Source organism: Talpa europaea (assembly GCF_964194135.1).
Source record: "Talpa europaea genome assembly, chromosome: X".
Taxonomy (NCBI): domain Eukaryota; kingdom Metazoa; phylum Chordata; class Mammalia; order Eulipotyphla; family Talpidae; genus Talpa; species Talpa europaea.
The window spans coordinates 69,685,673-69,697,950 of record NC_140081.1 but is presented as its reverse complement, the minus strand read 5'-3'; positions in this window follow the sequence as shown (position 1 = coordinate 69,697,950).

Sequence of the window (12,278 nt, the reverse complement as noted above, 5' to 3'; positions counted from 1 at the left end):
AGGGGAGGGGAGGGGAGGAACACCAGAAACTGGCTTGGAGATAGTGAATGTTTTCTTAGCATAGTGAGGCAAAGGGTATCCGTTCCCAAGAAAGAGTCTAGTTCCAGTAAGGAAGAAAATGAATGCTTCATAAACACACAAGTTTATATTTAATTGTAGACATTTTGGGAAGTAAACAAGGCCACAGATTTGATTAGAAAATCATCAGTGTGCCCTATCCCCTTCGTGACTAATGCTCAGCCTTGAGTCAACCTGGCCTCTGCAGACCAACAGGAAGTAAGAAAAGGAGAAAACATGTTGCTATTCAGTGGATGCTCTGAGGCTGCAAAATTTGTAAATTAGAGGGAGAATTGCTGATTTCTGTTGGGAGAAATTACTGAAGGAGGGGCTGAGTCGGGAGGAAAAGTCTGGGACAAAGATGAAGCAAAGGATTGAGGCCTGTGGGAAGGCAAAGAGAAGTAGGGAATTGGAGAATGCATGTGTACTCTCAAAAACTCTTGAAAGTACCAGGAAGTTTCCAGTTGGGACCACCTTACTACACTTCCTGGGAGAAGCATGTAGTACGAGACCCTGAGGCAGCTAGGCCAGGACAGCAGTGTCCAATTTAAGACCCCAACGCACCAATTTCAGATGACTTTGAACCAGGAACTGTTTTGCATGACCCACCTTGCTTTTGAGGCAGTTAAGTTTGTGATTTCCTGCTTAGAGTGGGGAACCACTGAGGTAGGTTCAGCACTTTTATCAACTTTTTTCTTTTTTTTTTTAAAGATTCATTTTTTTAATGCATACAAGAACTGGGGTACAGGCCAGAGGCGCCGGGGGTGAGAGGATTCACCAGAGACAGAGTGCGGAGCAGAACAGGCAGACTGAAGTACACTGCTGAGGGAGAGCAGCAGGCGAGACAGGAGAGGTCTCCTGTGCCATGTGGGTAGCTCCCTGGCCAGCCGGGAATCAAACCGGCACTGCAGAAGCAGCAGATAGCTTCATAGTGCTGCACTCAACCTGCTGCACCGCCGGGGAGGCCCACTTTTATCAACTATTTCTAAAGGCAGTGTGAAGAGTGGCGGGAATAATGGAGAAAAGAACACCAGTCAGAATGCTGTTTTAGTGGTTCAAGCAAGAGGTAATCAGGAATCCTTCCATGGGTGAACAAACAAACAAAATGTCGTATATCCATACAATGGGTTACTATTCAGTCAAAATAAATGAAGCAGTAATTCATGCTACAACATGAATGACGCCTGAAAGAAGTCAGGCACAAAAGACCACACAGTATACGATTCCACTTATAAGAAATGGCCACAACAGGCAAATTCACAGAGACAGAAAATACATTTAGTGGCAGCCAGGGCTTCAGGGAGGGGAGATTGGGGAGTGACCGCTAGTGGGCATGAGGTTTCTTTTGGGGATGATGGAAATATTTGAAAATTAAATTGTGGGTTTGGTTGCCCCATTCTGCAAATATACTAGAAACCATTGTATTATATATTGAGTAAATTTTATGGGTAAATTTTATGGTGCCTGAAATACAGTCCAATAAAGCTATTATTTTAAGAGAGGGGCACTATGGGCCTGAATTAAGGGAGGTAGGAATGGAGAGGAAACAGTGGTGCATGTATTAAAAAGATCCTCAAAGACATGTGGATGAAGTTAGTTCGGGAAAAGACACTCTAAACTGGAGTATAGCCAAAAGTAAAGTAGAAAAATTGCCTGATGTGTAGTAAGTGCTCGAGATTAACTGTAAATGTTATTATTCTCTCCTATAACTAGGGTTTTTCTCCAGAATGTTCTGGGCATGGTGCTCATTTCCATCTTTATCACATTAAATGTGTTAGAAAGAATATGGGCTACACAGTAGGAAATTTGAATTTTGGGTCTTGATTTGCTACATGCTATATGAATTTGGGCAAGTTGGCTTACTTCTCTGAACCTTAATTTCCTCATTAGTGAACTGGGGGAGTTAACTAGAACTGTGTTTTTCAAATTGTGCTGTGCAGCTGCTTCAAGGTCCAAAGAGATGGGGAGTGCGGTCTTCTTTCTTTGTCCATCATGTTGTGCTGATGTCTGTTTTATATACTGGGATTGTGAACACACATCCGCTCGGAGAAAGTGTTCTGTGATTCAGAAAAATAGAAAACTATTGGGACAAATAAGGTCTCTAAATTTCTTTCCAGAACAAGAAGTATTTCCTGATTTATAACACTGAAATAACTATATATAAATTTACATATAATTCACACATGCACAAATATTTACAGAATATACTGATAAAAGATGAATGAAGAGACACTGGTCCCGACACAAACATAAGATAGTGTAATGACCCTACAGCAGCAGCCAGGAAAGCTGAAATCCAGAATGACTTCAGCATTTCAGAACCTTTTAAGAACAACCTTCCTGAACCTCAAAAAAAAAAAAGGGTTTTTTTTCTGCTTGGTAAAGAGCAAGAAGCAAGGTATATGTGTGTGGATTGGGATCAATAATGTAATAGTATAGTGTTCATCACTCTAAGTACAGGGCATGAGACTGATGATGTAATAGTATTGTGTCAATAACTCTAAGGTGAATGATGGTTATATTTATTTATTTATTTTTCTTTATTTATGCATAGAAGAACTGGGGTTTAGGCCAGAGGTGTGGGAGATGAGAGGACTCACCAGGGGAGCAGAACAGGCGGACCTACTGAAATACATTGCTGAGGGGAGCAGCTGGTAAGAAGGGAGATGCCTGCTGGGCCATGTGGGTCAGCTCCCCGGCCAGGGATGAAACTCATGTTGCAGTGGCTGGTGATAGCTTGATAGCGCTGAGACTTTAACCCCTGCATCACCAGGGAGGACCTGATGGTTACATTTAAAAGGGTAGAGAAATACCAGTATGATAGAATTAAAAACCAACTCTGGAGGGATGAATACTACTAGAGCCCCTAGTTACTCAAGCCATATTGTTTAAAACAGGTCTATATCTGAGTACTGAGAAAAATTAAGCTTATTAGTGTGATGCAGTGGAAAAAGCATGTCCTTTGGAGCCAGGGGTCTTGCTTTCGATCTTAGCCTAGGAAATTTCTACCTGTGTGACCTTGGCCAAACCTTGACATTTTCATGGGATTTAGTTTCCTCATCTGTAAAATGGGGATAAACACATACCTCATAGAGTGGCTATAGAGACAGAATTACTCCAGATGAGACTAAAGCTGTGGTCTGCCACCTTGATTATGCCTCAAAAATCACTTGCAAAATGTTTTCTCATTGTGAATATTTGTGCCCATTTCCAGGATTCTTATTAAGAAGATCTAGGGCCGGACTGGGTCATCTAGGTTTTTTTTAAAAGTCTTCCTTTATGTCCTTTGGGTAGATTCCTAGGAGTGGAATTGTTGGGTCATATAGTGGTTCCATTTTTAGTGAATAAATTAATAAATAAAAGTCTCCCTTTAGTAATTCTGATTTACAATTATGCCTGAGAACCACTTGGATAGGTATTCTGCGTAGGTTACAGAGCAGGGCAGGTGTCAATGAAGAGATGAAAGTCACAATTATTAGCAAGTAATAGACATCAATACTTCTGTTAAAGATATTTAGCAGCTGGCCTCCCCCATGGCGCAGCGGGTTGAGTACCATGCTGTGAAGCTGTCCGCAGCCTCTGCAGCACGGGTTCAATTCCCGGCTGGCCTGGGAGAAACCCACATGGCAAAGCAGACTTCTCCTGTCTCACCTGCTGCTCCCCTCAGCAGTGTCTTCCATCGTCTGCCTGTTCTGCTCCCAGCTCTCTCTGGTGAATTCTATCACCCTCCCACGCCTCTGACCTGTACCCCAGTTCTTGAATAAATAAATAAAATCTTTTTTTTTTTTTTAAAAGATATTTAGCAGCTAAATACACCAGCATTAAATACCCTTTCCACATTTTCAGACAGCCTGTTTTGGAAGTTTTGCTGTTTCAGCTCATTAACTTCCCCTTTCTCTGGGGTCTTGTTTGGCTATTCTGTCATTCACACTGATGGGAATACTTAACTGGCAGATATAGTTATCATTACCATCCCTACAAACTGCATACTGTGTCTGGTGTGGGGAGAGGAGGTGGTGCTGTGGATGGGATGGAAACTCCAAGGGAAATGGCTTAGAGCAGAGAGTGTTTCCAAAGCTGGAGCTGAGACAGGTATCTGCACAATAGCTACAGCCCAACTGAGTGGAATCTCATTACAGAATTTCTCTCTCTCTCTTGTCTGCAGTAAGTTTTCTTATGGACCAATGCATGTTCATGTTACAATTGGGTGTGGACCCAATGCTGAAATTTACCAACTGTCAAATTGAGAGGGCAAGAAAGATACCAGCTACCAAGTTTGCTGAGGCTGACATATACCAGAGGGCTCTCTTTCTTTCCACGTTAGTCTAGAACATTTCAAATTTTAAACTCCATCTTGATGCTTATCTTCTCATTCGTCTCTTTACGTAAGGCCTTCTCGGCAAGAAACTCCAAGTCAGGGCAATCATTAGCCTTGGTCAGACTGTTTTCTAGGTTTAACACAGACAGAGGAAGCTTCCTGCAGAGAGAAACACCAACTGAGAAGTTTTTCAGAGGCCCAATGAACAACTTCCAAAGATCTGATTCTCACTGTCATTTAAAATCTAATGCTTCAAGGCCTGATGCTTCTGAGTTGGGGGGGCTTTTTGAGATTGTAATCTTACTTCCTGTCATGGATGACTTTATAGTTAGAATGTTAGGGGGAAAGGATGTCCTAAAGCTAATCCCATACAGGCTTTGTGGACTCCACCCCCACTCCAGACCAAAGCCATCAGGACATTGGGAAAGACAAATCCCATCACCACCAAAGGCAAGATTGCTGGAACCTGAAGGTGGGGTTAAGTAGCCAGGTTTGGTATAAAACCAGACACGTGGGCTTTGGGGGGGGGTCCCCCTTTTTGGCTCTCTGCTAGCTTGCAGCGCGCGGCCAGCTCTCAGAGTGCCATTGGGTTTCCAGGTTGGTGGATCGGGTAGGACGCATTAAAGACTTTATTTCTCTATTTTCTCCCGGAGTTGTACATTTCCTCATTTCCCTTTCCCTTATAAATAAACCTTTTATTAACCTTTTGTGTGTGCCTGTAGTGGAGTATTAATAAGGCCCTTTTAAGCACGCGGGTGAGGACCCACAGCCAGGCAACCTGTTTTATATAGGGGCTGCTCCGTAACAAGAATACTGTCAAAGCAGTGTGGACAAAGTATTATGTGGTCTGAAGGGCACTAAGAAACTCCCCTCTTTCTTCCAATGTCAATTTCAAAACAAATTCATGAAATCACTTTCTTTCAAATTTTTCTAAGATAAAAAATTAGTTTGGATGAAACTGATCTTCTTTTAAAATGCAGAGTCCAGAGATCATTTAAGAGCTTTTAACCATCCTTTAAGCTTGAATTAATTCAATCAAATTTATTTTCACCTTGTATTTAGTTGGATCTGCTTTTAAGAATACAAATATGAATGATAAGCCGGGAGGACAAACATGGGGATGGAAGAACACTTTGGTGGAGAGGAATGGAGGGGCAAACTAGAGAACAGAGTTTGGAAGAGGAGAGTAAGGAGGTCGAGAGCACAATCCTAGCTTTTAAAAGAAAGTATACAATCAATTGCTTGACATTTTCATTAATCTCTCACCAACCATTTATCAGCCTTTGGCTCCATAAATTATTTTTAATTATTGTCAACAGCAAACAGGTCAGCAGAATGTCACGGCTGCCCCTCTCCCTGTCCTATAACAATAAGAGCCCCAGAATCTTTCTCTAAGGTTGGATGACAAAGCTTCTGCTAGTTTTCCATGCCTTTAACTTTCTCTACTGTTTCCACATGGCTGCATCCACATCCAATACCCAGGTTGCTCTGCTAAGCAACACTCAGCTGGCACAAGGGATCTGTTGCTATTTGGTTTTTTCTCCCCTGGCCTTTTGTTTCTTAGTTTTCCATGCTGGGGAATGAGGGATTTGAGGAGGCAAGGGTTTTATCCCCTAAACTCCATTTAAATGCTCAAATATTCTAAATTCCATCCCCTCTTGGTTAACAAATGGACTAATCAGCTGAGAGTGCAGGAGTGGGGTCCACACATCAGTTTGTCCTAAATGGCCTCACTAGAGGTCTTTCTGGAGGCTAAGGAATGAAGTCAGATCTTGATAGCCTGTGGAGGGCTATCAAGCCCTGTGCAAGTCCCTTGATCCTCTGGTTCTAAGAAATTGCTGTTTCTTTTTCAGGTTGTCGTTATGGTATCACACGCCCTGATTCCCAGTCTGCTCCTGACCGCAGCAGTTTTAGTAATGATTTCCCTAAGCTCAATCTTTGAGAAGGCTAGCAGCAGGCAGAATGTTTTACCACCAATCCACCCAACAAAACCTTCCTAGAACTAACTGCCATCAGGGATCAGACTGTGTCTGAGGGGACCAGAAGTAGGCACAGAATTGGATGTGCATATGCAGCTTTACCTGTCTTCCCTAGCTGTGTCTAGAATGTTAAAACTAGAAGCAGAGGGAAAATCCTAAGCAAATAAATGATGCAGTGTCATTCCATTGATTTCCTACAAAAAAGTTTTCCCAAGCAATCTACATCTCTCATGTTTAACTAATAAAGGTTTTCCTTTGCACAATGCATTTTAAAAGCAATTATTGATATTTATTCATATGTCCAGCCAGGACCCCTAACTCTCACCATATAAAAATTTATTGAAAATGGTTCACAGACCTGAATGTAAGGGCTAAAACTATCAAATTCTTAGAAAATAACAGAAACGCAACCCATCATGACCTTGGATTAGAAAATTCTAAGATATGACACCAAGAGAATAGGAAACCAAAGAAAAAGTAGATAAAATGGACTTCCTCCAATTGAAAAACATTCATACTTCAAAGGACACCATCAAGAATGTGAAGGAAAAAACCACAACGATTTATAGAATGGGAGAGAATATTTGTAAATCATATATCTGATTGGGACTTACATCCAGAATACATATACAGAACCATTGCAATTCAACAATAAAAAGACATACCATAATTTTAAAGTGGATAAAGATTGAACAGACATTTCCCCAAGCAAGTTATACAAAGAGCCAATAAGCATATGAAAACATGCTCAACAACATTAGCTTGAGGGAAATGTAAATCAAAACAACGGGATACCACTTCACACCCACTTGGATAGCTATAGTTTAAAAAACAAAAACAGAAAATGAGTGTTAGTGTGGAATTGGAGAAATTTGAACCTTCATACATTGCTAGTGGGATGTAAATTAGTTTAGTAACTTTGGAAAGCAGTCCTTCAGTTCCTCAAAAAGTTAAAAATAGAGTTACCATATAACCCAGAGATTCAACTCTTAGGCATATATTGACATATATCTCTCCAAGAGAATTGAAAATGTATGTTCACAAAAATACTTTTACCTGAATGTTCATAGCATCTTTATTCATACTAGTCAAAAAATGAGAAAATGTCCATCCAATAATGGATGAATGAACAAAGTGTGTGTGTGTGTGTATCCATTAAATGGAATATCACTCAGCAGTAAAATCAGAATGAAGTACTGATAGATACTGCAACGTGGACAGACCTTGAAGACACTGCACTAAATGAAGGAAGCTAGTCATAAAGGACTATATGTTGTATCACTCCATGTATATTAAATACCCAGAACAGGTAAATACATGGAGACAGAAAGTAGATTACTGCTTACCTAGGCTGGCAGGTTTAGGGGAAAAATGGGTATGGGGCTTTTCAGAATAATGAAAATATTCTGGCATTTGCATGTGATGATGGTTGTAGGCATAGTGAACATGTTTAAAAGCACTGAGCTTCACACTTTTAAAAGGTGACTTTGTGGTATGTAAATTATGTATCAATAAAGCTGTTATTAAGAAAACAACTTACTCTAAATTACAGAGCTAATGCATAACAAAGTTTAGACTTTCATCCAGGACTGTTCTCCTCTAATTTGTATTTTGAATTTTCATTAGTTATTCTAAAATTAGCTTTTGTGATGGCCTTTCTCTCATCAAAATCATTGGGGAACTTTCTCATCAAATAGAATAGAAACACTTTATGACTTTCAGCCTTCTTAATTTCCACTAATAATTCATTCTTTAAACATTAAGTGAATCCCTACCATGGACCCAACCACTTTTGAGGACTTCCTCTTTCTTCTCCTTGTTACTTATATATTACTTGGTTCCCAAACACTAATACAGAATGAGAATATAGAAATCCAACTAATACTACAATATTTTAATTCAGCTACTCTGGAGGATTAATTAGTTTTTTAATGGGCTAACTTGTAACCTACAGGAAAAAATTTTGAGTTCCAAACCATTAAACCTTTGGAAAATATTTCATTTGTAAGCTGTGGAGTGCCAGTATGAAAATAGTAGTTATAATCTGTTCCACTGGATCCAGTCATTCCAGAAAGCTAGATGGTGTTAAAGCATATAAAGAAAAATCTGTTTTCCATGCACAGGCTCTATTATCAGATTAATCAGCTGGTCACCTTCTGGTCTATCTGCTCTTGGTTTAGGGCCCTAATTATCCACAATTGTTGAAGGGATCATGCCAATTCACTTTTTAGCAGGTGTCAGCTGCTTTTGTCATAGCCCCTCAGTGCCTATCTTGAAGGAGCCTGTGGTCAGTATTATCTCGGTTACTTGGGCCTTTAGATGTTGCTTCTCCTAGGAAAAGTCAGTTGCTAGATGACAACTTTGATTTAGCTCCAATTTACATACCACAAATGGTTTAGCATTGGTATACTTTCGGGACCCGTCTACCCATGTCTCACTGATAATCTTGCCCTGTCAGCCAATTGGCAAATGTCTCTAGTCTCTTCATGCCTTTCCTCCTGAACATTAGTTTATTGTGCCACTTTAGGAGCTGACTGACAATGAACTGGCAATGGAGGAGCATGCTATTGCTGAGAGAGGAAGCAACATTCAATCCTGTGTGAGTGAACCAGGTTTAACACCTGTGGAGGTGCTATTCTGCTTCTGACAGGGTGAATAAGAAGAGAAATAGGACGTAGAGGGATTCTCAAAAATAGTAATGTGGCTCCTGTTTTGATATATTTGTATCTAATTTCCCATTCTCTTCTGCTAGTTCCACATTTCAAAGTACATTTTTAGGAAGGCAAAAACTGTGCAAGGATTGACTATGGGTACTAAAATTTCAAGGACAAGAGTAGGAATCACATTAAAATTAAATTGGTGTTTTATTTAAGAAGACCAACACCAACTGATCAAATATCATTAGGATTTTTTAAGATTTCTTTGCTCCAGAGACAGTAAGCAAAAAACATGGACCACATCAAAGACTTGCTGCAAAGCACAATTGATTGTTCCTTCTTCAATCAAATGCAGAATAATTTATAGCACAGAAGTGAACCTTGAAGGAATTCTTAGGATTAGGGAGGGGGAAAATGATGGGAGAGACTTTCTAGACTGAGGGAACAATGTAATCAAAGGTATTAAGTGCCATGAAGTGTGTCAAGCAATAGAAGCCATTGGGATTACTACTGTATACAATTCCATACATGAATGGAGAAAGATTGGGCTTAGGTCTGCTAAGAAATTGGAGTTTTATCCTATTGTGGAGGAGCTATTAAAGAATCAAAACCATGAATTATTCATTTGTTATTGAGTCTATGAATTTGTTAGAAAATTATTGACAGATCTGATCTGAAAGTATAAATGACAGATTATGGGAATAAGGAAATAAAATTTACACATATATGTACACATTATACACACATGCACATATTGTGCATGCATGTATATATAGTACATGTATAGTTGTATACATATTTAGATATTTATGTACATGCATATTAATCCTCTTTTAAAAGATTGGGATGTGGATAAGGCTTTAGGTACAAGGATACTCACATAACATTTTTTAGAAATGGTGAGAAATTTGAAACCATTTAAATGCACAGTGGTTTGTGACTGATTAAATGTGTAAAGGTACATCTATAAGGTGAAGAATTACACTGCCATTAAAAAGGAAGGGTAGAAAATTATATGGTAAACGCCCATGAAATCAACCTGAACAAACTACAAATACAGTATGATCTCAATTTAAGGAAACACACACACACACACACACACAACACACGGAGAAATCCTAACACTTGGGTTGAGGTGGTTAGATTATTAAGAGATTTTTTTCTTCTTTTTTTAAAGTTTTCTACTATGGACATATATTACATGTATTCTATTAAAAATCATGAAATATTATTTGAAATATCAATGGTATAAATAATGGAAATGGGGAAAATCTCCCTTTAGACCCATATTTTCTCATTTTTCTTTACTTATTTCATGTTGTTGGTCATTTTCCCTCAATCCATGAGATACAGGGATTTGGAGAGTCTTCTATGAAGATGAGCAGAGTCAGTTAAAGGGCTGACCATAGAGCTTGCTAGAGATGTTTAAAAGAACAACAACAATGGGAGAGAAAACTCACAAGAATGGAATATGACCTGTTACCATCTGGAAGATACTTAATGGGAAGACTTATCTCCCCCTGAAGACTAAATAACTGAAGATTAAATTGCAGCTGAAGCATACAGATATTGCAAACACTATTGGTAGAAAAAAAATGGTAAAACCCTGAATTGGGTCACCAAGAAATGATTACTCATCTGTGTGGGGTGATTTTAAGTCTAGATTTATTTAAAGGTAGGTAGATAGACAAAATGACCTTATACAATCTTTTTCAGCCACAAAATCCTATGATTTCATGTTTGAGAAAGATATTAAGAATAATAGCAGCATATTTTGAAAGAAAAAATGGACAATTAGAAATGAATTTGAATAGGGAATCTGTATTTTCATCTCTACCTTTTGCCATGTCCATCAGTAAGAAATTTTTATGGAACCAAGACACAATCAAGTATTACTTATTATCAGCATGTAATGATAATAAATGGAGTTGTTCGTTTAAACCATCGTGTAGTGAATAAACCTCCAACGTTTATTTCCAAATTAGACCTTTACTAACTCTTAAGATATACCATTCCCAAGGACTTCTAAGTGACAGGATCCTGCAAATCATGTCTTGGACCTGGAGCCCTGGGAGGTTGGCTCAGGCCCAGGGACCCATTTAGCTGATGCTATATTCTGAAATCACCCTGATTATAAAGCAGAGCTTCTAAGCCTTGGATCTCATGCCAATTCAATGACTTGACTCTGCAAAGTTAACAGGAACCTGGGAAGCCTGTTGCAGCATTGTGAGTTACTGCTGTTGTTCAGCTAGGGAATCGTTACTGTGAGTTACGTGTCTCTGTGCTGCAGACAAAAACACTGAGCCCAAAGGGAGTGCTGATCTTTGAACAGGTGAAAAGGGCAAGTACCCCAAAAGCACTGAGGATAATAACCTTCCTAAGTATATAACCTCAGGAGCAATAGGAGAGTCCCCATTACTTCTGAGGGATTTGTGGGTTAGGTTAATGGAGGTCTGAAATTTCTCTAACATGGAAAAGAGCATTAAGAATACAGTCAGAGCTAAAGATTGCTACGCAAACACTTTTAGGAAAGGGAGTATGGTGATGATAGCATAAATCAGTCATACTGAGGTGAATGTGTAGGTGAAAGCCTCTATTGCATAAATACCTTAAATAAAGGCTACATTTCTTTTTTTCTTTTAAAGATTTATTTATTTATTTATACAAGCACTGGGTACAGTCGGAAGCACAAGAGGGGGAGAGATTTCACCGAGCCAGAGGGGGGAGCAGAACAGGCAGAAGGACCGAAGTACACTGCTGAGGGGAGCAGCGGGTGGCAGGAGAGGTCTGCGCGCCATGTGGGACCCTCCTCTGGTGGCCGGGGAGCAGCCAGGGATCGAACCAGCGCTGCAGAGGCTGCGGGCAGCTTTGCAACCCAGTGCTCAACCGCTGCGCCACCGGGGAGGCCCAAATAGAGGCTACATTTCTGTGCGCAACATGGAAACAGGGAGAGGTACAGAAAGGGTGTGGTGGACCTATCCCCCTTCCAACCTTGGCCCCAGGCAACTGATCAGATTTCAAGTACAAGTGTCGTTGTGCCCCAGTGCTCCTGTGTGAGTGTGCACAGGCATAGGATCATTATGTTAAAACCTTGTAAAGAAATATTAACACTTGCTGAGCACCAAGTTCACCGGACACCATGTGTATGTTCTCTCAGCCCGCCCTTAAAAAAAGTAGTTATAATTCTCATAATCAGAAAACTGATACTCAGAGAGATTAAATTGCTTGTATAAGGTTTGAGACTGTAAGAGAGTCTAGAAATAAAAC